The sequence below is a fragment of the Panicum virgatum genome, chromosome 3N (genome assembly GCF_016808335.1).
Source record: "Panicum virgatum strain AP13 chromosome 3N, P.virgatum_v5, whole genome shotgun sequence".
Lineage (NCBI taxonomy): Eukaryota > Viridiplantae > Streptophyta > Magnoliopsida > Poales > Poaceae > Panicum > Panicum virgatum.
This window is the reverse complement of record NC_053147.1, coordinates 4,772,669-4,798,667: the sequence shown is the minus strand read 5'-3', so window position 1 is coordinate 4,798,667 and position 25,999 is coordinate 4,772,669. Positions and strand designations below refer to the sequence as shown.

The 25,999-nt window shown below is 50.1% G+C and overlaps 1 pseudogene; it reads right to left on the bottom strand.

The window, feature by feature from the left end:
* Positions 1–2: 2 nt before the first annotated feature.
* Positions 3–25,291, bottom strand: LOC120663809 (annotated as a pseudogene).
* Between the last annotated feature and the right edge of the window lie 708 nt (positions 25,292–25,999).

The window sequence follows — 25,999 nt, the reverse complement described above, 5'->3', positions numbered from 1 at the left end:
CATATGTTCTAGCTAGACATCTTCGATAAACCACAATACAGGTATTCGCAATCCAGTTCCTGCAAGAATACGAAACCAACCAACATCCATGTCCAAATAAAATTCCGCTAATAATTAAAAAGAGAAGTCTTCAACGAGATGCGACTTCCATGCGGTTGCTTCTTTCTACCACACCTTTAGTAACCAGCATCAACCTGTTTTGGGTCCTTCTATCACGGCTATCATCAGCTTCTGCCCCTTGCTTGCGACAGGCCGGACTGCCGCCAGTCTTAACACACATCAGCACTCACACCACTCTTCCTGATATGCTGGACTGTACCGCCGCTCACACAGCAGTCTCGTCCATGGAAGCACTGGTCTTCATCCTTTTAGTGCCATCTGCGCCAATGTCAGCGTCTTCTCCCTTGCGCTTCTGAGGCTGCTGGCTTTCGTTGTTGTCATCAACCTCCTTGGAGATCTTCATCTCTTCCACAGCGTCTTCTTCGACTAACCCGTCCACCACTTGTGCCGCACTCGTCTTGTTCATGATCGTAGCATCTTTTCCTTCCTCAGCTTCTCCTTTGTGCTTCTTAGGCTGCTGATCCCCCTCCTTGATTTCAGCCAGGGTTATGACAGCAGAACCGTCAGCATTGACATCTGATGAGTTACCGATTTGGCACTCCGTCACCTTATCCTCAGCACTAGCTTGCTCGTCCTCGTTCAAGCTGATATCGTCCTCTTCCTCTGCCAACCCACAATCGTTTTCCTTCGAGTCACTATCAGCGCATTCGTTAGCATCATCACCGCCTTCTTCAACAGCCTTCTGTTGCAAAGTCTCGATCAGAGCCATCATCTCTCGGTTGATCTGACAGCAAAAAATATCACAAAACATGTTATTAGAAACTCTGCCGGTTCTAGCTAGCACGCTTGGACAAACTTATATATTTCAATTAATTCCACCTGTGGATTCACTAGGAAAGTAGGAAGTCACAGATGTCAGTTGGGCAGGAAGGACACTTCTTCACAATCTTTTGAGCAGTCTTTCAGCCACAGACATCTGAGTAGTGAGTGGGCACGGCTTCTCTCTCTCATAGAGGACTGGGAATCATATGCCCCAAGCAAACAAGTCTTGCAAAAGTTGTGGGCACAGGGAGTAGTGAGTGGTTCTTTAATCACTTCCTGGCATATCGAACAGGCAAACTCTGCAGGACAAGTCAACAGAAAACACACAATTCTGTGAGAAGTGGTACCTTGAATTCAAGCAAGCTACAAACTCAATAGTCAATACCAGAAATTAAAGGCATGCATAAATAAACATAACGGAAGAAAAGATAACCTTTCAGCAGTCTTTCAGCCACAGACATCTGAGTACGCCTTGCTCTTCTCCGGACCTGCTTGTCAGACTCAGGAACCCCAGTGAGAACAGGCTTCCTGCTCATTGGAGGAGGAACCATCCATTTCCAACCTTCTCCTATAACAGTAAATATATAACCCATCAAAACATGGTTCAGTAATACTGAAAGCAGAAGAATTGAACAGATGCGCATACATCATAGTCCCATGAAGGACGTCCTTTTCTCTCTGTTATATCAGTTGCGTCTTGTAGCTCCGCAATCTTGGGCAGTGGTCTTGGACGGTCACCGTGATCATCACTGAAAACCATACCAATAGTGTCAGGTACGGTGGAATGGTGCCATTTTTTTCTCTAAAATAAAATCGTGTATAGTCCATTAATCACAAGATAAAAGGTATGTATTTTGTCAAACCTGGTCCAAGGAGCTGGTTCGTTTTCACAGCGTACAAAAAGATACCTGCAGACTTTGAACTTACCCTATGGCAAAATGCAACTGATAAGCAACTGCAGAATGCAAAAGTACGCGAAGTTCTTTTGGAATCAGTATACAAGGAGCATAAAATTACCTGAATACCAATCTTCCTCCAGCATTTCTCAATTCTATAAATTCCATCATACCTCACACCAAAATCAGGAGCATAGGAAGAACGCTTCTCTTTGTGGGACCTATTAAGAGAATGTAGAAAGACAAAATTTATGTATAAGAATATATTACTAGATAATCAGATGTACATCAAATGATCTTAATATGGGACCAATTTATAATACCGATAAAAGCATATCCCCATGTCAAGAAACAGAAATGATATGTAAATAAATACAGAAGCAGCAGATCATCTTAAAACGTAATTTGCTTGGTGGACAACGATACAGTTTCAGGTATAAGCATGGATGGAAAAATAAATCATACCGCACAACCCGGACCGGGTAACCCTTCATGCAACTGATTAGCAAAGCCGCATTCATCTTCTCAAACTTTTGATCAAAAGATTGTTCCTTGTTTGTTCTCTTGTTCCCGCTTAGATCTCTCCCACCACTGCATTAATATATTTCATTTTTCATACATTTCATGAGGTGAACTATTGTTGATAAGTCAGGAAAAACAAATAGAAGTATGACAAGTGGTCAAATTATCATACCTTCCAGTATAAAGGAACCACTCGCCGTGGTCTTCATCGTCTTCGTAGCCTCCTGACAGTGCTACTGACTGAGCACCATGCGTGGACTGGCCAGCAATACCAGCAATGTGAGGAAAATGAGCACCCCATTGCCTGCATTCAAGTCGGTCTGCCCATGTTTCCCCAACTCGAACACCAATGTTCCTTTTGGGATCATTTTCTGCAAGAATGGGGCCAAAATGATCTGGTGCAATTGTCACAAAGATCTGGCCACTTGAAGCGTTTGCTTTTCCAGCCCGCTTAGCCCTCTCAGTTCTGTATGCCTTATCAGGCCTGTCATCGTTCCGCATATATTGATATTGAAATGCTGAGCCATCAGAACTAGCTTTCTTTGAAATTTTTGCCATGCGAATAGCTTCAACTAAAGCTGAATTAATTCGTGGTTGCTGTGCCATTTTTGACGGGATCTGTGCACGACACTTGCCACACGTCTTCTTTCCACTATGTATTCACTTCTGGAAGCATTTCAAGCAGAAGTTGTGGCCACATGGTGTCTGTCGAAGAAACAATTACGTAACACTGGTTAGAAGTGGAACAAAAATAAATGTTTAACGGTATCATAATAAATTGTAACAGGCCACCAGAAGTAAACTATACAAAGTAAGAATAATATACAACTAGATGAACAAAGAGACAAATAAATACCAAGTATAAAAGCATCTCAATAATTTCAGAATGTTAGATAATTACCCATGCTCTATTTTGTCTAGGTTCTACGCCGGTAGGGGCTCTTGCTCCTGTTCAGTCAACACTATTGTGTATAGTAGCAGCTGCAGTTGGCAGCATGGTAGCAGTAGTGACTAGTAGTAGCAGCAGTAGCTAGTAGTGGTAGAGGCTGCATAACACTATAGCGTCTTGCTTTGTAAATGCTCACCTTGACTACTTGTGTCTATAAAAGAAGAGAGCAGCTGCAGCTCACAGATTAAGCAGCTTCACTTCATGTGCTCTTCCTGAGTCCTTCTTCTTCCTCTCATCTTCTTCCTCCACATGCAAGCAAGAGGGTATTGTGTGTGAGGGAGTGCCAACAAGTGGTATCAGAGCTTGAGTGTTCGAGCTTGGTGGCCATGGCTTTCTTGGATCGTGGGCATGGGCGTGGACGTTCTCAGAAACGTGGCTGTGGGCGCCAGACGACGTACGTCGTGAAGACGGTGCGGGACGTCGGCGGCGCGCAGTACCCCATGCTCACTCGCACGAACTACGCCGAGTGGGTGGTGCTGATGAAGGTGATGCTCAAGGCGAGGCGCCTGTGGGCGGCGGTGACCGTGGGCACCGCTGACGAAGAAGACGACCAGTCGGCCATGGAGGCCATTCTCAAGTCGGTGCCAACCGAGTACGTCGTCCCGCTCGGCGCCAAGGACTCCGCCAAGGAGGCGTGGGAGAGCCTGGAGATGATGCGGCTCGGCGGCGATCGCGTGCGCAAGGCGAAGGCGCAGCAGCTCCGACGGGAGTACGAGACTATCGCATTCCGCGATGGCGAGGCCCTCGAGGACTTCGCGTTGCGGTTCACATCTCTGGTGAGCCAGCTAGCACAGGTCGACGTCGACATCGGCGAAGAGGAAGCGGTGGCGAAGTATCTCCGTGTCGTGCCGCCGCAATTCGCGCAGATTCCGCTCTTGATCGAGACGCTGCTCGACATGAGCACGCTCTCGATCGAGGAAGTCACCGGGCGGCTCAAGGCGGTCGAGGACCACGCGGAGGCCCCTGCCCGCACGACCGCCGGCGGCCAGCTACTGCTCACGGAGGAGCAGTGGGCAGCGCGCCTGCGCGAGAGGAAGTATGGGGAGGGCTCCTCTGTTTCGCGTAGCGGCGGCGGAGGCGGCGCGCGCGGCAGGCAGTGCGGCAAGCCACGGCGGAAGGCGGAAGGGGCCGGCAAGGACGGAGGAGATCGTGCCACTGACAAGGACCGTTGCCGCAATTGCGGCAAGATCGGGCACTGGGCCCGCGACTGCAAGGAGCCACGGCGCCAGGAGCGGGCGCACCTCGCCCAGGATGACGAGGAAGAGCCTGCGCTGCTCATGGCGCAGGTCTGCGCCATCAACACCGAGGCAGAGGACCGCGGCGGGCGCGTCGAGCTCGACGAGCCGCGCGTGCGGGTCAACCTCGGGCGAGCAGAGGAGGAGGTAGAGGAGCAGTGGTACCTCGACACCGGCACAAGCAACCACATGACCGGAAACCGCGCGGCCTTCGCCGAGCTCGACACCGGAGTCGTCGGCACCATGAAGTTTGGGGACAACTCCGGTGTCGACATCCAGGGACGCGGCACGGTCGTGTTCCAGTGCAAGAATGGCGAGCACAAGGCGCTGACGGATGTGTACTACATCCCCAAGCTCCGGAGCAACATCGTCAGCATTGGCCAGCTCGACGAGCGAGGCTGCCAAGTGCTGATCGACGGCGGCGTGCTCCGGATCAGGGACTGCGAGCGGAAGCTGCTCGCCAAGGTCGAGCGCGGCAGGAATCGCCTCTACACCTTGGCGCTGCGCATTGCGCGCCCGGTGTGCTTGGCGGCAAGGTGCGACGATGCGGCGTGGCACTGGCACGCGCGCTTCGGCCATTTGAGCTTCGATGCTCTGGCCAGGATGGCGCGGCAAGGCATGGTGCAAGGGCTGCCACTGATCGAGCATGCCGGCGAGCTGTGCGACAACTGACTTGCCGGGAAGCAGAGGAGGCTGCCGTTCCCCAAGAAGGCGAGCTACCACGCTGGCGATACCCTCGAGCTCGTCCACGGCGACCTCTGCGGGCCAATCACGCCGGCAACGCACGGCAGGCGGTGCTACTTCCTGCTCCTGGTGGATGATTGCAGCCGCTTCATGTGGCTGCACCTCCTGTCGAGCAAGGATGAGGCACCGGCGGCGATCAAGGAGTTCCAGACGCAGGTGGAGACGGAGGTAGGGAAGAAGCTACGCGTGCTGCGGACGGATAGCGGCGGCGAGTTCACCTCGGTCGAGTTTGGCCTCTACTGCGCGGGACAGGGCATTGAACGCCACCTCACGGCGCCGTACTCGCCGCAGCAGAACGGCGTCGTGGAGAGGAGGAATCAGACGGTGGTCGGCATGGCTAGGAGCATGCTGAAGGCCAAGAAGATGCTGGCGGCATTCTAGGGCGAGGCAGTGAGCACGGCGATGTTCATCCTGAACCGCGCTCCCACCAAGAGCCTAAAGGACACGACACCATTCGAGGCTTGGCACGGGAGGAAGCCGGATGTGTCCTTCCTCAGGACATTCGGCTGCATCGGGCACGTGAAGAAGACGAAGCCCAACCTCGCCAAGCTGGAAGACAGGAGCACTCCCATGGTTTTCCTAGGGTACGAACGCGGGAGCAAGGCTTATCGGCTCTATGACCCGGCCAGTAGCAAGGTGGTCGTGTCCCGCGACGTCGTCTTCGACGAGGCGGCGTACTGGGGCTGGGAGTTCGACGATGGGGAAGCGATGCCAAGAGGCCTGAGCAGCTCCTTCACCATCCAGTACATGGCGTACTCCGGTGCGGGGGAGCTGGCTCATGGCGAAGCGGAAGGGACACCCTCGAGCAAGGCGTAGGGGGCACCCTCGATCAAGGCGCAAGGGACACCCTCGAGCGAGGCGGAAGTGACACCCTCGAGCGAAGCGGAAGGGACACCCTCTAGCAAGGCGCAGGGGGCACCCTCGAGCAAGGCACAAGGGACACCCTCGAGTGAGGCGGAAGGGACACCCTCGAGCGAAATGGAAGGGACACCCTCGAGCAAGGCGCAGGGGGCACCCTCGAGCAAGGCGCAAGGGGCACCCTCGAGCGAGGCGCAGGGGACACCCTCGACCGCAGGGCAGGGGACTCCGATCTCCGCCACAACGAGCACCGTTTCGTCGATTCACTTCGTCACGCCTCCGCCGAGCGCCTCCCCGAACATCGACGCCGATTACTCCGGCGAGCCACTCCGATTCCGTCTGGTGGATGACATCGTTGGCATAGGGAGTCCGCCCGGGCAGGCAGCCCATGTGCTGGACGACCTCGAGCTGCATCTGGGCAGCGAAGAGGAGCCACCAAACTTTGCCACAGCAAAACAGGAGGCACGCTGGCGGACGGCGATGCTGGAGGAGATGGCGGCGGTGGAGGAGAACCGCACGTGGGAGCTGGTGGATCCACCGGCCGGTTGCCGGCCAATTGGGCTCAAGTGGGTGTTCAAGGTGAAGCGGAACGAGCGCGGCGAGGTGGTGCGGCACAAGGTGCGGCTCGTCGCCAATGGATTCGTGCAGCGTGAGGGCATCGACTTCGAGGAAGTCTTTGCGCCGGTGGCGCGCATGGAGTCCGTGCGCTTGCTGTTGGCGCTGGCGGCGGTGAGGTGCTGGAAGGTCCTTCACCTGGACGTGAAATCGGCATTTCTCAACGGAGAGCTCGCCAAGGAGGTGTACGTGCAGCAGCCGCCGGGATTTGTCATCGCCGACGAGGAGCACAGGGTGCTCCGCCTGCGCAAGGCCCTGTACGGGCTGCGTCAGGCACCGTGCGCGTGGAACATCAAGCTCGACGCCAGCCTCGCGTCGCTCGGCTTCACCAAGTGCGCCACTGAGCACGCCCTCTACACACGGCGGTCGAAGGGAGGCCTGGTGATCGTCGGCGTGTACGTCGACGACCTCATCGTCACTGGAGCTAAGCAGCGGGACATCGACGCGTTCAAGGAGAAGATGAAGTCGATGTTCCGCATGTCAGACCTCGGTCTGCTCACCTACTACCTCGGCATTGAGGTGGAGCAGACCGGGAATGCCATCACGCTCCGCTAGAGCGCCTACGCGAGGAAGCTGCTGGAGCGGAGCGGATTGGGCGAGTGTAGGGCGTGCCAGATGCCCATGGAGGAGGAGGAGGTGAAGCTATCAAAGGACAACACTGCCCCCTTGGTGGACGCCACGAGCTACCGGAGCATCGTCAGCGCACTGCGTTACCTCACGCACACGCGGCCGGACATTGGGTTTGCCGTGGGGTACGTGAGCCGGTTCATGGAGGAGCCGCGGGAGGATCACCTCACCGCGGTCAAGCATCTGCTCCGCTATGTGGCAGGGACGCGCAACTACGGGCTCGTCTACCCAAGGAGGAGCAGAGGAGAGCTGGAGCTGATTGGGTTCAGCGACAACGACATGGCGGGTGACGTTGATGGACGAAGGAGCACGACTGGTGTGCTCTTCTTCCTTGGAGCGTGCCCGATCTCCTGGCAATCGATGAAACAAAAGGTTGTTACGCTGAGTACTTGCGAGGTAGAGTACATTGCGGCGGCGGCGGCATGTTGCCAGGGAGTTTGGTTGGGGCGGCTGCTGGCAGAGCTCACCGGAGAAGAAGCTCGGGCACCCGTCCTGATGGTGGACAACCAGTCTGCCATCGCCTTAGCAAAGAACCCGTCCACCACGACCGGAGCAAGCACATTGACACCAAGTATCACTTCATTCGTGATTGCGTCGACGGTGGACAGATCAAGCTCGAGTATGTCGAGATAGCTCGACAGCTCGGGGACATCCTCACCAAGCCACTTGGGCGCGTTCGACTTACAGAGTTGAGGACCAAGATTGGAGTTGAGGAGATCAAGCAAGAGTAGTGCAATTAGAGAAAGAATTGTTAGATAATTACCCATGCTCTAGCTTATCTAGGTTCTACACTGGTAGGGGCTCTTGCTCCTGCTCAGTCAAGGCTGCCTCTTCAATGTTGGGCGGCAAACACTATTGTGTATAGTAGCAGCTGCAGTTGGCAGCATGGTAGCAGTAGTGACTAGTAGTAGCAGCAGTAGCTAGTAGTAGTAGAGGCTGCATAACACTATAGCGTCTTACCTTGTAAATGCTGACCTTGACTATTTGTGTCTATAAAAGGAGAGAGCAGCTGCAGCTCACAGATTAAGCAGCTCCACTTCGTGTGCTCTTCCTGAGTCCTTTTTCTTTCTCTCATCTTCTTCCTCCACCTGCAAGCAAGAGGGTGTTGTGTGTGTGAGGGAGTGCCAACACAGAACACATGGAGTACGTAGCATCAAATCAGCAGAAAACATAACCAAATAAAGCTCCTGCATATATAACTAAGTTTACATGCATGTTACAAGCACCAAATTTAGACATTAATGTTAGAGGCCTGAACAGCCCAGCACGCCACGACACGGTGCATGAGACCAGGGGCGGAGACAGGGGCGGGCAGGGGCCTGCCCCCATGATCCCCAAATTTACACTACAAATTTAAATTTTGATTAAATTTTTATATAAATTTGTATGGTTGCCACCCCCCACAATGAAAAAATCACCATCCTGGCTCCGCCCCTGCATGAGACAGTAGCTTCTACTCTCTGCCACATTGCATGTTTTCAGGAAACAAAACTGAGCACTATTGATCAGTTCACAGCCTCCTATCTGGGAGGTCATCGACTCAATGCAACAACTTCATCTCCAAACCTGCAAGCGGCCCTAATGGCACACGTGGTGGGATACTGCTGCTTTGGAATGATAACTTCGTTGACTTATGTGATATTGTCATTGGGGATTTCCTTATCTCTGCTACGGTCAAGCTGCGGGAGAATGCAAATTCCTTCCTCCTCACTATTGTATATGGGCCATCTAGATGTACAAGGAAGCAGGCTTTTCTTCAGGAGCTAACCAACGCTAAACCAGTAGGAGTTCAATGGCTAATCCTGGGAGACTTCAATCTGATCTCGAAGGCAAGTGAAAAGAAAAACCGCTTGTTAAACCGCAGGCTCATGAGACAGTTCCGTGACACGCTTGATGAGTGTGGACTTGAAGAAATCAGCCTACAAAATCGCAAGTTTACTTGGAGCAATGAGAGGACAAATCCCACCTTGGCAAAGGTAGATCATGTTTTCTGCAATGCTGAGTGGGATACAGCTTTCGGCACGCATGTACTACACGCTCTGTCCACTTCACTTGCAGATCACTGTCCAATTCTCCTCTCCAACCAAAGCGGTCCACGCCGGCCACGCTCTTTCAAGTTTGAGAATTTTTGGACCAAATTGCCGGGCTTCCGCGAAACGGTGGCAGCGGCATGGGAAAGTAATTCAGGCTACTATGAGCCTTTTCATATACTATATCACAAATTAGGGGAAACAGCTAAAGCCCTGAGGAAATGGAGTAACTCGATTATTTCAGACGCCAAGCTATAGCTGCATATGGCTCTTGAGATTATTCTAAGGCTCGACCTAGCACAAGAACACCGCCAACTGTCTGAGGAAGAGTTACAGCAGAGAAAGAAATTGAAGGTCCGAGTCTTGGGACTAGCGGCAGTCGAAAGAGCTCGGAAAAAGCAAGTATCAAGGCTAACAAATCTCAAACTTGGTGATGCCAACACAAGATTTTTCCATAGGAGGGTAAATGCAAGAAGAAGGAAAAACTTTATACAAAGACTGCAAAATGGGAGAGGCTGGGCGGTTGCACATGATGAGAAGGTAGAGGTGGCCCAAATGCACTTCGGCCAAATAATGGGACGACCAACTCATCGATCCACTGATTTGAATTGGGACACCATCGACATCACGCAGCATGATTTGGGAGGTTTGAACACACCTTTCACGGAAGAGGAGTTAAAAAATGCAATCAACCATATGCCATCTGACAAAGCACCCGCACCGGATGGTTTCACAGGCGCCTTCCTAAAGTCGTGTTGGGACATCATAAAAGGCGGCATCATCGCTGCTGCAAACTCTTTTCACTCTCTCAGATGCTCCAGCCTACAAATTATCTGTTAGTATTGATCTCCTGCCCCGCCCAACGGTTGGTCAATCCCCAAATCTCGCGCCCTGATCGGGGGCGCTCAATCAACTCATGATTGACGGCCCCCGTCGCGCAGCGCCAAAATAAAAGCAAGGGTGGGGGCCGGAGGCACACATGCCAAGGTTCGCCGTGTCCTCTAAACCCACCAATATTTCGCGATCCGATCTGCGAGGGCGCTGAAGCGACGGGAAGCGCCGTCAACCTCGCCGTCCCGCCGCCTCTGCATCACCACACCGGCGTCCCTCGTCCACGACTCCAGCCCGACCACCTTGACGCCGTCCCTGCAATGCGACGTCGTCGTCCCTGCGCCGTCAACCACCACTACACCGAGCTCTTCGACGCCGACCACAGCATCCCGATGGCCAACAACGCCAAAGCTTCTGGTATGCGCATCTTCCCCCTCTCTATCTAGTTCTCGTACACTAGGACCAAAGTCTCTCCTTTGTACTCGATTCATGCAAGTTAATAGAGTAGCACCCACTGATCTATGCCTAGACGATCCATATAGTCTAACATTATCGACTCTGCCAACATTGTTCTGCTGCCAAAAAAAGAGGGTGCAGCTGCTATAACAGACTTCCGACCAATCAGCTTGATTCATTCCTTTATCAAGATAATCACAAAGGCACTTGCTCTGCACCTTATCCCTTTCATGAATAGTATCATCTCAACGAATCAAAGTGCCTTTATCAAGAAAAGAAGTATCCATGATAACTACCTAGCAGTAAGAAATATGGCAAGATGTTTTCATAGAAACCGAAACCCAACCCTCTTCTTCAAGCTTGATATTGCCAAAGCTTTCGACTCCGTACGATGGGACTATCTGCTCACCTTGTTACAGAAACTAGGTTTTCCCTGGTAGATGGAGGGAAATGATTGCACGCCTCCTCTCAACATCATGCTCACGAATCCTGCTCAACGGAGTTCCAACCCGGCCGATTCAGCATGGCCGTGGCCTGCGTCAAGGCAAGCCCCTCTCACCACTTTTATTCGTCATTGCTATTGATCTCTTGCAAAAGCTCCCCAACTTGGCAATGGAAAGGGGGATTTTCAGCAAAGTAAGAGGCTGTGCACCAGGAATCCGAGTCTCCTTGTATGCGGATGATGCCGCACTTTTCCTGGCGCCAGTCAAAAGGGAAGTATCCTCCCTTGCAGAGTTGCTGACTTTGTTAGGAGAAGCAACTGGATTGAAGACAAATTTTCAGAAATCTACAGTGGTGCCCCTACATTGCAATAGTGTAAATTTGAGACAAGTGCTAGCAGACTTGCCTGCAAAGCGCACCCACTTTCCAATCAAGTACTTGGGCCTCCCTTTGACCACTGTTCGCTTGCGGAGGGTTGATTTCCAACCTCTTGTCGACAAAACGGTGGCAAAGCTTAACAGTTGGGATGGCAGAAACTTGAACTATGCTGGAAGGCTAACTCTCATCAAGTACGTCCTCACTTCACAAGTTATTTACTTCCTGATGGCTTTATGAGCACCAAAGGCAACCTTACAAGATATTGACACAAGGCGCAAGCAATTTCTATAGGCCGGCATAGACAGAATTACAGGGGCCAAGTGCAAGGTAAATTGGACAAGAGCTGCACGGTCGAAGGAAAATGGAGGCTTAGGCATCCTGCACCTCGGAAAATTTGCGAGAGCTCTCCATCTTCGATGGCTTTGGCGCGATTGGAATCCTGAGGGCAAGCCTTGGGTCGGCAGCAAGCTTCCTTGTAATGAAACAGATAAGCATCTGTTCACCGCAGCAACTATAATCAAAATTGGGAATGGGAGGAAAATTGCCTTTTGGAACAGTGCTTGGATGCAGGGCATGCGCCCAAGGGATCTGGCACCATCAGTATACACTATCTCGAAGAGAAAAAACAGAACGCTACATGAAGCACTAGTTAGAAATACTTGGATAAAGGATTTGGACATGCTACACCCATCCTTCTCCGTGCAGCTCATTACAGAATTTGTACAGCTTTGGAAAGTCCAACAAGTGAACCTCACACCACACATCCAAGATGAAATCTACTGGAAATTCACTTAGTCGGGCCAATTTTCATCAAGTTCCGCCTACCGCACACAGTTTCTTGGGGCAATGAGCACCAACTTCAACCAAATCATTTGGACGGTCTGGGCACCCCCAAAATGTAAATTCTTTAGCTGGCTAGCGGTTCAAGATAGAATTTGGACGGCGGACAGGTTGAGCGCGAGGGGCTGGCCACATAACCCAACCTATTCACTTTGTCGTAGGTGTCTGGAGACAGGAAATCACCTTTTTTTGTCGAATGCAGGTTCACCAGCCGCATTTGGGTCGTCCTATCCTCTTGGCTTGGGGAGCCGTCCCTACACCCGACAAATTGGAAACACACAAACTCGGTCCATGAATGGTGGTCGGAAATGGCTCCGACAAGACGAGTTTCGCACAAGGGTTTAAAATCTCTTGTCATTCTCGTATGCTGGGAGATCTTGAATGAGCGTAATGCACGTATCTTCAACGGTACAGAAGTGCCTTCATTTGCAGTGACAGAAGATTAAGGGAGAGATTTCGGCTTGGATTTTGGCAGGGGCGAATCACCTGGCATGCCTAATTGGTAGAGTTTGAGTTTTTTCTAGAGAGTGTGAATGCGGGCTCTCTTTGTAAAGTTGTTTGTAAAATATTTTCTTCCAGTTTTGTAGCCTCTTGGCTTTACTCTCTCCTTATTAATACAACAGGCATCTCTCCTGCCAGTTCCATTTAAAAAAAAGCAGAAAATGCTAATTGCATAAATATATAGGCTCCGGATATCCATATTTTGGATAGCTATTTGTTTGACAACATTTGTCTGCCAACTTTCATATCGACGATCAATCAATGATAGAACAAGATGGACATAGCCAGAATATGAAAAATACATGGTCACATGTGGAAATATGAAACTAATAGGGTATAAGGAGGGGGAGCTGACCTGTTTATGTCATTATAGCATTGATTGATCATCTACACTTAAATGCTGAAGTATCTAGCAACTAAATTTTATCAAGCTCGATCATCCAACTCACAGCAAACCATTCAAAATTGTTTATACTTGCTCATTGCAGTGAACAGAGAAATTTTTTTTTGAAAGGAGATAAATCTGCTTTTCTTGAAAGCGTATAAAAGGTTCAGTACAGACTTATGGGGGTTACCCATCTAACAGATGCAAGTACTCAACATAGAGGCTAAGTCTAGGAAGAAAAACACTCAAAGCCCCATAATATCCGAGACAGCTACTTTGCTTGGCGTGAAGTTATGTAACCAAGTCTTCATCTTCTCACCTAAGCTTGTGATCGCCGTTTGATCAGCTTCTTCCAGCAGCGGCCGCCATCTCTGCACAAAGGCAACACCTGAACGGATCACATCTAAAGGGTTTTTTGGAAAGCACAGCTCCATCGCCATTTTGTTCCTGGAGCGCCAGATAGCCCAGGCGATGCCAGTAAAAGCAAAAATCTTCAAATGATTAGTAAGCATTAGCCTAGTAGTAACATTAGCATCCATCAAATCACTAAAATTGGTAGGACAACCCGCCCAACCAAAAGCGTCTCTGAGACAGCACCATGCAAACCTCGAGAGAGAGCACCCAAAGAAAACGTGATTAGTGGACTCAACCTTGCCGCATAAACAGCAATGAACATCCCCTTTCCAGCCTCTTTTTTTAAGAGAAGCAGCAACCTGCAGTTTGTTGTGTTTTAATTGCCACATAAAAATCTTGATCTTCAGTGGGAGCTTAGATTTCCAAACATCTTCCGACGCTGGGATGCACACTCCCCTGTGTGTTAAGAACCTGTATAGCGATTTAGTTGTGAAGGATTTTGAACCATCTAAAGCCCAGGTAACATCATCTCGTGAATCCTTGACGAACACAACATTCTGTAAGAGGCTAAGAAGCTCCTTTCAGTTTACATTCTCCTTTGGAGTCAAACTTTGCCAAAAGTTAACACACCAATCACCATTAGCGAAGCAGTCAGAGACCAGGACAGTGGGGTCTTCACAAAGTCTGAATAGTTCGGGGAATAGAGTTTTAAAGAAAGCTGACCTAGCCAAGTATCCCCCCAAAAGAAAGTGAGGGACCCGTCACCCACTTTATGCATGGCTCCCCATTTAAAAAGGTGCTTGACTTTGTGAAGCCCTTGCCAAAACTGTGAGGTACCCTTGCACTTGGAACTGAAAAAATTCCCATTGCTCATGTATTTAGCCTCTAACAGCTTGTACCAGGTATCATTGCTTCCCTTGGAAATTTTCCGAATCCACTTCACCAATAAACACTCATTCATAATTTGTGTGTTAATGATGCCAAGACCGCCTTGGTCCTTAGGTCTACTAAGAGTGTCCCACTTTGCCATGTGATATTTGAATTCTTCCCGTGCCCCTTGCCAAAAGAACTTACCTCTCACAGAGTCCATCCCTCCATGGGAGCTTTTTGGGAGAAGGTAAAAACCCATAGTGAAGATAGGTAGGCTGGTTAGGCATGCATTTGTTAGGACCAGATTCCCACCAGAAGAAAGATGCTTGCCTTTCCATTGATCCAACCTTCTGCCCATTTTCTCTTTCAGGCCAGCAAAGGCCAACCTACCCAATCTGTTATCCGAGAGAGGAATCCCCAGATATTTCATTGGCAGGCACCCTAGTTTGCAATTCAGCATATTAGCCATCCGCTCTTTTTTCAGACTGATCAGCTCCAAAAACAAACACCTCACTCTTATGGAAGTTGATCTTCAGACCTGAGAGCCATTCAAAATAGTACAAGATAAGTTTGAGGTTTAGAATAGACTGATCAGAGCCGACTATCATAATGACGGTGTCATCCGCATACTAAATATGTGAGATCCCCCCATGGATCAAGTGCGGAACCACCCCTACCAGTCTCTGTTTCTGCACTGCCTTGTCCAAAAAAGCATTGAGGTCATCGGCCACTAGGTTAAAGAGGATTGGGGAGAGCGGGTCCCCTTGGCGCAGCCCCTGGTAAGTTCTAAAGTAGGGACCGTGATGTCCATTAACATTCACACAGACTTTCCCCCCCTTGCACTGTCTGCATGATCCACCCGATCCACGCAACAGGGAGCACTTTCCCGGCCATTACTTCTTCCAAAAAATTCCATCTAACATTGTCATAAGCCTTCTCAAAATCAATTTTCATTATTAATCCTTTCTTCTTAGAAGTCTTTAGCTCATGGATAACCTCATGGAGAATCACCACCCCCTCTAGGATGTTCCTCCCTTTTATGAACCCAGACTGATTACCCCCAATCACCTCCTCGGCAATGGGAGTGAACCTATTATTCAGAACTTTGGCAAACACCTTGAAGTCCACATTCAGAAGAACGATAGGGCGATATTGTCTAATGTTGTTTGCTTCCTTCACTTTTGGCACAAGTGTAATGACACCATAATTAAGCCTCTTAATATCTAGCGCTCCTTTGTAAAAATCATCAAACATGGCCAATAGATCACCCGTGATCACTGACCAGAAAGTTTTGAAGAACTGGACCCCAAAGCCATTGGGGCCTGGTGCCGAATTGCTCTTCATCTCATCCACAACATGTTTTACCTCCAACTCCGTAAAGGGTCTAATCAAGGCGTCTAGCATGTTTGCGGAGAGGTTCTGCCTACCATGCCAAAAGGAATCAACCAATCTCATGTTGCATGTTGGTTTATGTCGGTGTCCTGACCCGGGGGTCCGGATCCCAACTAGTAAATGCCGCGTGTTTCCTCATCCCAGATGTTAATGCAAGAGGCAACACAGTAACGCACGGGTTTATCCTGGTTCCGGCCATGGGACCGTACGTCCAGCAAGAGGGTGTGCGAGGGCACTGTATTATCTTGCACCCGGAGTGCTTGTAGTAGGGGGTACAAGCGAGGCGAGAGAGGGAGGGAGGCTCCCAAGTCTCCACTAGAAGAGGAGTCAGTTGAGGTGAGAGCTCAGTGGTGCTGAGAATGATCGCGAGTGTGGGTGACCGTGGTTGTTGATGTCCAAAACGTCCCCCTTTAAAGAAAGCCCGCCTCCTCCTTTTATAGTCACAAGGAGGGGCGGTGTACATGAGTGGGGGAACGTGGAAGTCATCGTCTTCCCCCAAATCGCGGGGGTGCAGTGGTCGAACACTATAAAAATTACACTGTGGGGCATGGCATGGGGCATGGTGGTCGTCCTGGGCGTCGTCCTTGGCCTCGCGGAGATCGCGCCGGCCTCCTGTCAACCCCAGCAGGCGGCGTGGTCGTCGCTGTAGGATGTTCAGTCCTCCAGACGTGGCGTTCCGTGGGTCCTGCAGGTCAGGGCCCTGTGTGCTCCAGCGGTGGCGGGGCACGCGGCGGTCCCGGACCCCCAGGACGGAGTGCTAGCGTGCACATCAGGAGGTTCGGGGGACACGTGGAGGTCCCGAACCCCTCAAGGGGGTCCAGCTGCGTGTGTTGTGTGTCCCTCAGGAGGTCCAGCTGCGTGTGCTGTGTGTCCCTCTTGGAGGGGCACGTGGCGTCGCCGGACACCTTCCCAAGCAGGAGGTGGGTCCGGGGCCATACGTGTGATGAGGTGGAGTCCGGTCGGTCGGAGTTGGCAGAATAGTGCGAGGAGCAGTGCCGAGCACGCTGCGTCCCGCGTCGTAGGTCCCACAGTGCTGCCACAGAGTCCGGGATGGCGAAGCAGTGACCGGAGTTGGCGGATGGGACTCCGGTCACAGCCACTGTGAGGAATGGCGGCTTGACGCCATCTGTCCTGAGCACTGTGGAGGAGTGGTTGGTTTTCAATGCCTTCGTACGGCGGGCGGTTGAGCGGCGGGGCTGTTTGTCCCTTACGCCAAGGGGTGGCCTCGAGCGAGGCGGAGATGGGTTACCTGCTCAAGGGAGGTTCGCTACCCTCGAGCGAGGTGGAGATGGTTTGCCCACTCGACAGTAGATTCGCTACCTTCGAGCGAGGCGGAGATGCGGGGCGCAGTCGAGGGTCCCGATGGGAGCCCTCGAGCAAGGCGGAGATCGTCCCGTGGGCCCGAGAGGGGTGCGAATGGGCCGCATGCTGGGCTTCTTTGAGTCCTTTCCTTTCTTCCAAATTGGAAGGAGGCCGCGGGCTTCCGTGGGCCCAGTTGCCTTAACACGTGTTTGTGTTTTTCAGAGTGATTTTAGTACCCCAATTAGGGTGTCCCTAATTGTGGTATCCGACAATTTAGAACCAAAAAGATTTTTATAGAAATCAGTAACATGCCTCATAATGTCATCCTGGCTCTGCACCTTACCTAGGTCAGTATCCAAGGCAACGATGGTGTTCTTACGGCGTCTACCATTGGCATGTTGGTGAAAGAACTAGGTGTTGGCATCTCCTTCCAAAATCCAGAGGTGACTCCCACGTTGCTGCCAATAGATGGCCTCCATGTGGTAAATATTCTCTAGCTCATTTTCTATATCATATCTCTTTTGCCACTCATCTGCTAGCAACTCCCTAGAATCAGCTAAACTATCAATATCTACTAGCTGCTGCAGCAGAATACCCCTCATCTTCATTTGTTCACCAATCTGTTGGAGATTCCACCCTTTCAGGTGCTGCCTCATGAAACCAAGGCTCCCTTGCCAACAGGTAACAGAGTAGCAACCCATTGGTCTCCTCAGTTGGCTTGCCCCTCATTTTTCAGCCACCATGGTCTGGAAGTTTGGTTTTAGCAACCACTGTTTCTCAAAGAAGAAATATCTTGGTCTAGGTACACCATGCTCACCAGAGTCAAGAATGATGGGGGAATGATCGGATCCCACTCTTGTTAGCCCCCAAGCTAAACAGAGAGGGAATCTGTCTTCCCAATCACTAGTCATCAAGAATCTATCCAGATTTACAAGAACAGGAACATGTTGTTTATTGGTCCAAGTGTACTGAGATCCCACTCTAGTCACTTCCCTTAGCTGGTGGTTTCCAATTAAGTCATTAAACTGATTAATTAACAGGTGATTATAATGATCAGGGGCGGAGCTGCATGGTGGCACCAGGGTCGTCGGACCCCGACGGATTTCGTCAAAATCAAAGGGAAATCACTATTTAGTACTGTTCATATGTGTGGTGTACCCCGGCGCCGAATGCATCGAACCCCGACGCCAAAAATTTCTGGCTTCTCCCCTGGTAATGATCAGAGCTTTTTGCACTTTCTTTTCTAATGAGGTCGAAGTCCCCTCCCATAATCATAGGAATATTCCTCTGATTATAGATCTCATCCAGTTCAGCCAGAACATTTCTAGACAAATCATGTTGGGCCGGACCATATAAACCACCACTACACTCCATCTAAAATTAGTAAGCCTGTTCCTTAGATCTATTTGAATACTGAACTCTCTAAGGTCATGAGCCTCGACCTCAAGAGTATCCACCCTAGCCCCCAGAAGAATGCCACCCGAGTGGCCTCTAGCAGGCAGCCACACCCAAGTAAAATGAAGCCCACCGGCCAAATCCTGCAGGTCTTGATCAGAGAAGTCCCCTTTAACTGTCTCTTGTAAACCCACCACATCAATTTTCTCCTAAAAAATGTGTTCCCGGACCTGTCTCCTTCTAGTAGGTTTACCCAGCCCTCTCACATTCCACATCAAAATCTTCATGTTTTACTAAGGAAATTAGCAGCCCCACATGGTGGGCCATTATCCAAAGGCGTAGCATACCGGGAAGAATTATCAATAGGAGACATAGCTAAGTCCTTAATGTCCTCCTCCCCCTGAGGAGCATTCTTTTTGTTAATCTTATCTAAATAAGCCTTATAGTTGGCTTTAGCTAAATCAGCTCTAATAATTTCCTCGGCTTTAAAAATATTGATCTGAGCATCTAAGTCATTGCCTTCAATATCAAGGTCTCCCATGACCTCTTTAAGATATGTATTGGGGGTAGAGTTTAAGACAGTAAAGCTGGAAGCAAACATACCTTGCAAGTCATTATCTCTCTTCTGTGCTCTGGCAGCAGCCTTTGCTGCAATAGGCACACCATCCCTAGGCACCCTTGCACTAGTTCTAGTGGCCACAACAATGAACAAAATAGGCAAGCTTATAAGGTCAAATTGAGCAACATGTCGCCAAACTGCCAGATCACTGTCATTAAGCACCAAAGCATAATTATGTAACTGCAACACGAGATATGAAAAGAATAAGAACCAGATTTATTAGAATGATGTCGTTGTAGACCTCATTTTCATAAGGTGGGTGGTGGGGCAAGGCATTGCACCAAACCACCTAATTTACCTATGGTACAAAAAAATTAAAAAGAGGCAAGGACTGCTCATAGAGACTTCTGCTGTTCTCATTAACGAATTACATGTGCTACAGAAGGTAAGCAGCTCAACCACAAATTAAAAGTAGCTCTTATTCTCTGATGTAATAAATACAAAATCTAAAGAATTACATATATGTTGGAGGGAGAACAAGACTCGCCCAAGCCAGTATATATATAAAGATGCATGGTTTGTATGAGAAAATGAAATGGAGATATATATGTGGCACTTCATTGAAGCGAGAGTAAAACCACGAGCTGGCTTGTAGGCAAGGAATATATATGAACAACATCCAATCAAGCAACGTGGAATCAGAGCGACAGACGATCAACCCAATGATGCTCTATTCGTATAGACTTTATGTTTGCAAAAGAAATAACGGCTGTGCTCTTTAACGAATTACATGTGCACTGCAGAAGGTAATAAACAGTTCAGCACAAAAAATAGCTTCTTATTCTGTTGTAAATAGAGGTGCGAATTGGTGATCCTTAGGTGTGTACCTCCAACCCTCTTTAGTTTAAAGTGTTGTACTAATTTTCTAAAATAAAGTTTGATTTTGGAGAAGTATTACAAAATTTTGAACTAAGAAAGGGTTGGAGGTGCACCTATGTGTCACTAATTAACACCTCTAGTTGTAAATACAAATTCTGTAGAGCATGTGGGGGGAAAACAAGATTGACCCCAGCCAACATATAAAAGATGCATGAGTGGTCTGGGAAAATGAAATGGAAATACCGAAAACTCTGTTTTAGGTCCGGCCACACGTGAGGATGTTATCCTAGCCACAAATTCTGTTTCGAGATGTGTGCCATTTTGTCCCATATGAGTGTATTCATGTATTTACAATTTTTTTCTCTCTGTATTCCGGACTGTGGCTGCTGCCAGTGGCGGAGCTTCAACAACTAATCAGGGGGCCAGCTGTGTTAATTTTTTATGAACAGTAGCAGATTTACTATTCATATAGTGGAGATTTGCAATAGTCAAGAGGGGCCATGACCCCTTTGCATTACACTAAGCTCCGCCAGTGGCTGCTGTTATTGTCAGGATGGATGCACTTGAAGTTCACGAGCACCGAGCAAAAGCGTGGTTGCATGTGTACTGTTTTTTTGCTTTGGAATCCATGAATTTGTTTTCCATCATTTTTTTGCCCCCCCTGCAACTGTGTGTACTATGTGCTGTGCTTCTTTATTAACTATTATCCCACCGTCTAAATTTTGAATTTCGAACAAACTAGACGTTGCAAAGTGATATTTTATTAAATGATTTTTTGAACAACTAAGTCTGTTTGGAGAAGATGACGCTCCTGCTCTAGTTAATAAATATAATTAAACATAGAATCAATTGTTGTAAAGTGCTAAACTCGGTGCCATTTTTTTGGATTCTAAACTTTATTTAAATATAACTGTACCCGTACATGGTACCGGTACATACTGATACCTTGCCTATAAATCAATTGTTGTATCATATCTATACCATTTTTTATATCTCCATGTGCTCGTTGGTACCATCAGGTACCTAAATCTAAGCACATTTACCATTTTACGTACCAATACCTGAGCCTAGGCACATTGATTTATATGGATGAAAGAGATAAACAATTGCCAGGAAATTCTAAAACATGGTCAAAGAATATCAACATGCCACACATGTACCGGTACATATTGTATTTCGATAACAAGATTCTAAATAATATTTATTTTAGAATCAATATAAATCATAAGCAAGCATATCTCTATAAAATAAAAGAAAAATCTCTGCCCGAGTTAAGCTTCTCAAGAACATATTAGCTTTTCAAGAACATGCTTGTACAAGAACATATTAGCTTGTCAACAACATGCTTCTACAAGAAAGATGCGCATATCAAGGTATATGCAAACTGGATCTAGATATCAAGAAAGAAAGAACAGAAAAAAATATCAGCTTCGTTGCTCTAGCCAAGGAGGAAGAAGAAGCAAAGCAGGGCAGCATGATGTTCCCGGCACTGCGGGAACCCATTCTCAGGGCATCGCGAGGGCGGCGTTGTACCTGCTGCAACGCGGGGTCCTGCTGTCCGCGGTGCCCCCCGGAAAGCCAGCTCGCATTGCGCTACGGTCTTGCAGCCGCCAGCACGGTAGGCCACGCCGGAGACAGCGCGGCGCGGCCGGAACGCCAGCGCCGCCGATGGCGAGTAGCGCCCGAGCGCATGCGCCGGACAGCTCCTCGTCGTCCTGGTGCGCGGCCCCGGCGTGCTGCCTGTCATGCACCACCGTACCGCCCGCTCGCCGAGCTTGCGGAGGTTGGAACCGGACATGGCAAGCTCGGCGCTGCACTGCCGCTCCGGCGTGTCGTAGCGCCCGTTGGTGAGGTCGAGCCCGCCGATGAAGCAGGCGACTCGGCGACGCCCGCCTTCGCTGACGACGTCGACGACGACGGACTTCTGGTGGTGGCTGAAGGCGAGCGTCCTGAGGTGTGATTGACAATGGGGGCGCCTTGGACGGAGAGATGCGGCAGCGGCTCCGCGGCGGAGGCCGAGACGGGAGCGAGCGCCGCGCCCATGATGTCGAGGAGGAGGCGCAGCGGCGGAACGACCCGTCGCCGGCCATCAGCGGGGCGCAGTCCAGGTGGCCGCGGACTCACTGCCCGAACCCATCCCACGTGCAGATGAACAAGCAAGGTACAGCAAGCCAATCAAAAACGGAGCAAACAGAACAACAAGACCCAGCCCAGATTGAACCGAAACCAAGCTACGAGTGCAGAGTGCGGAGGTGGCGGGCGAGGAGCTGGCGAAGCTGGCGATGCCGAGCTGGAGCGTCTCGTCGCCGACCCCGTCCTGGACGCAGCCGCCTTCCCTTCGCTCGTCCCGTCGGCGGCCGCGCGCCGCACCGCAGCCCGGGGTCCGGCCTCGCCGCCGCGTGCTTCCCACGAGCGGCGGTCGCGCCCCGCCATGGCACGCAGCACTGCCGGCCGTGTCGGGCGGGAACAGTAGCTTCTCGCGGCGGTTGTGCTGCGGCACGTGATGGAGCTGCGCCACGGGCTGCCCCAGCAGCAGGTGCTGGTGGTGGTCGCCGCCGCCCCCGTACCGGCCGTCCGCCGCCCCGGCCTCGTCCTCCGCGTGCCGCAGCCGTGCTCGCCGCCGAGGTCCTCCCGCCCCCGTAGCCGCTCTGGAACGTACACGTCTCGGCCGCGCTCTGGAACGTATCCGTCTTGGCCGGCGGCAAACGACGGAGTTGTCCGGCGGCGGCACCCGGTACAAGTCGGCGTCGACGGGTTTGACCACCCTACGGGCGGCGCCCTTGGCCGGCGCCAGCACACGGCGCGGGACGCCCGCGCCCGAGTCTCCGCCGCCGGCCCTTGGTACAGGGGCTGCTCTCTCGCGGCCATCGATGCCGCGCTTGCCGAGCTACCTCGTCCATCACCGGCCGTCGTGCTCGCGGCGACGCTAGATCTGCTTGTGCCTTCCCCGCGGTCCGCGGTCGCGCCCTCCGGCCGTGCGCTTCCCCGTGGGCGGCAGTTGCGCCCCGCCGTGGCGCGTAGCACTGCCGATCGCGGCATCGCCCGCCGCCGCACGCAACACCGCCGGATCTAGGCCCGCCAACGCCGAATCGGGACATGCCATCGCCGGATCTGGCCGCGCCGCCGCTGGTGCCGCTCGCTGGCCTGAGGAGCACCTACCGTGGGTTGAGACGGAGAGGATAAATGGTTCAAATGATTTTGAAATGCGGTCAGAACACCTCTTCCCACTTACTCCCTCCGTCCCTATTTATAGGTCGTTGAAACTACAGTAGCATGTCCCGAAATAATTGTCGTTGGCTATGAGCTTATTCGGCTGGCCCAATGAATAGTGATCAACTGGCTTATTACGATTTATTCCATCTCATAAAATACTCTTCATTCTATCAGCCGAGCACTATTCATCCTACTAGCGAGCTCATAACTCGTATCAGCCCGTAGCTGTACCGCACCATGAGCTGTCCACTAAGAATCACTATGCTACATGCAAAACTGTGAGAAAGTACCTTCAATAGCGTGTCCTCTTTAATTTATTTAAAGGACAAAGCACTATGCTGCATGCGTAAGTGTGAGAAGTCCTAGGCCCAGTTTAGATGTTTTGAAAAAAAAATTATGATGAAATTTTGTTAATTTGAAGTACTAAATGAAGTCTATTTACAAAACTTTTTTACAGATGGGTTGTAAATCGCGAGACGAATCTAATGATGCTAATTAATTCATGATTAATCAATAATTAGCGGGCAGTTACTGTAGCATCACTGTTGCAAATTATGGATTAAGTAGGCTCATTAGATTCGTCTCGCAATTTACAGCCCATCTATGCAAAAAGTTTTGTAAATATTCGATGTGATATTTTTTTGTGTTTACGGGGTTTATGGGGTGGGAACTAAACAAGGCCTAGAGATAATCATTGCTATATAGGGTGCATTGTTTTCTAGTCCAGTTTTCCAGCGACAGATAATTGGGAACAGAGGGAGTACCTTGATTCGTGGTCCCTGGTTTTGAATCCGTATGACGCGTGTTAGCATTTCTCTAATTAAACGGAACCCAAACACGTAGTACAGAAGTGGAGGACACGTAAGACCGTATGTATACACCTGTTCAGAAATGAGTCAGGTATACTTGACACAACTGTAGCATTACTGTTGTAAATCATGGATTAAGTAGGCTCATTAGATTCGTCTCGCGATTTACAGCCCATCCATGTAAAAAGTTTTATAAATAGACTTCATTTAGTACTCCATACATATGTCGAAACATTCGATGTGACATTTTTTTTACCTTTAGGGGTTTACGGGTAAAGATCTAAACAGGACTACAAGCTGAGAGTAAAATCACAGCGACAGATCGATGATACAGCAGAAGCGCTGCACAGAGATAGTTCCCTGTTTGCCATGTCCTTCTCTGATTCTCTTCTCTCTACTCCAAATTTTTATTAATCGCTTGGTTTAAACAAGAACTTGTCTCGTTTTTCCCAGCGATGGTAAAAAAAATACCACCCATCCGATCAGAGTATAACTCCCTGTCCCTGATACGATGGATCCAAACGGTGAATCAACCGCGCATGCAACTCGCCTAGGCCAAAACCGCCTAAACCAGCAAAACAACACGGCTTATTGGTTTGAGTTCGATCTGTAAGAAAAACAACCACCGAAAACCGCGACTGATCGAACAGGGATGCATACACAGATTCACAGAACGAGCATGAAATGAAGCTGATGATCTCAACAGGTAGAAACTTTGGCAGAGGGTGAGTTATTAGCGCAAAACGTAGGAGAAACAGACAGTCGATTAGCACCACGTTCCGGTAATAGAGAAGAGGAACGTGCACTACTCATCATCTGCGGATGGAGAAGCAAACGGATCGGACTGGAAGAAGAAGAACACACACCAGATTCGGGAATGGTAGCGCAGGGAGGGAGAGGTACTCACAGTCACGGGGCGATCGGGGAGTTTCATGCAGAAGGAGCAGCTGAAGCTCCTGCCGACTATGTCGAGGACGTCGTCCCCCGCGCCGTCGCCGTCGTCCTGGTCCTCGGCTGCTGCAGATCCGGTGAGGAGCTCCTGGCGGCGCCGCGCCTTCTCTTGGTCGGAGAGAGTGGCGTCAGCCTCGATGGCGCGGATGGTGGCGACGAGCTCGCCTCCTGCCACGGGGGCGGGGGCGGCGGCGGCGGCAGGGGCCGCAATCGGGGCAGCTCCAGCTCGCGGCGTCCGAGAGCGCGGGCACCTCGGAGAGGCAGGGGGAGTGCCATGGCGTCGCGCAGGTGGAGCATCGGAGGAGCTCGACCTCGGGCGGGGCGGCGGCGCGGCAGACCATGCAGACGCCATCTCCGTCGCAGGGGAGGTCGGGCATGGCGGCTGCGGTGGGTGGGGAATCGGGGGTGGGGGAGGGTTCGGTGTGTGCTAGGTTTTCGCGAGGGCAATGTGAGGAGCGTGAGAGGTGACAAAAGCGGAAAGGAGGAAAACGAGGGTTTTGCTCGCTTCAAAATTTTCAGTTTGCCGCTGCCGGAACGCCCCCGCAGCACTCCGCGGTCGGCGCTCCTTTGCGCGCAAAATTGTCCGTCGATGCAAAATTATAATGGTGCAAATCGGTCATTTTTAGATGCACTTCTAAATTTTCTAAATATTTTAGTTTAAATATTTGTACTATTTTTTTAAATAGGATCCTATTTTAGAGAAGTTCAAATATTTAAATTAAATAGTATTGGATGTGCACCTAAGACCGGGTCACACGTTTACACCCCTACTAATTAAACTAGAATTTTCAATAAGATAAATTATTAAAAAAACATTTGCTAAATATCAATATATGGTATCTTAAACGAAAAAGTCTAAATTACTCTTTTAAACTATAGCTAAAGTCTGGATAATCCCCTAAACTATGGTTTGTTTCATTTTACTCTCTATAAACTATACCCTTTGGTTCAAATTACCCCCTAATAAAATTTGTCTTTTTTTATTTCTCCATGCATAGATGGATTTTTAAGTTAGAATTTTACACGATGATAGTACACATCATAACACATGTTAGAAAAATACATCATAATTTTTATCATATATA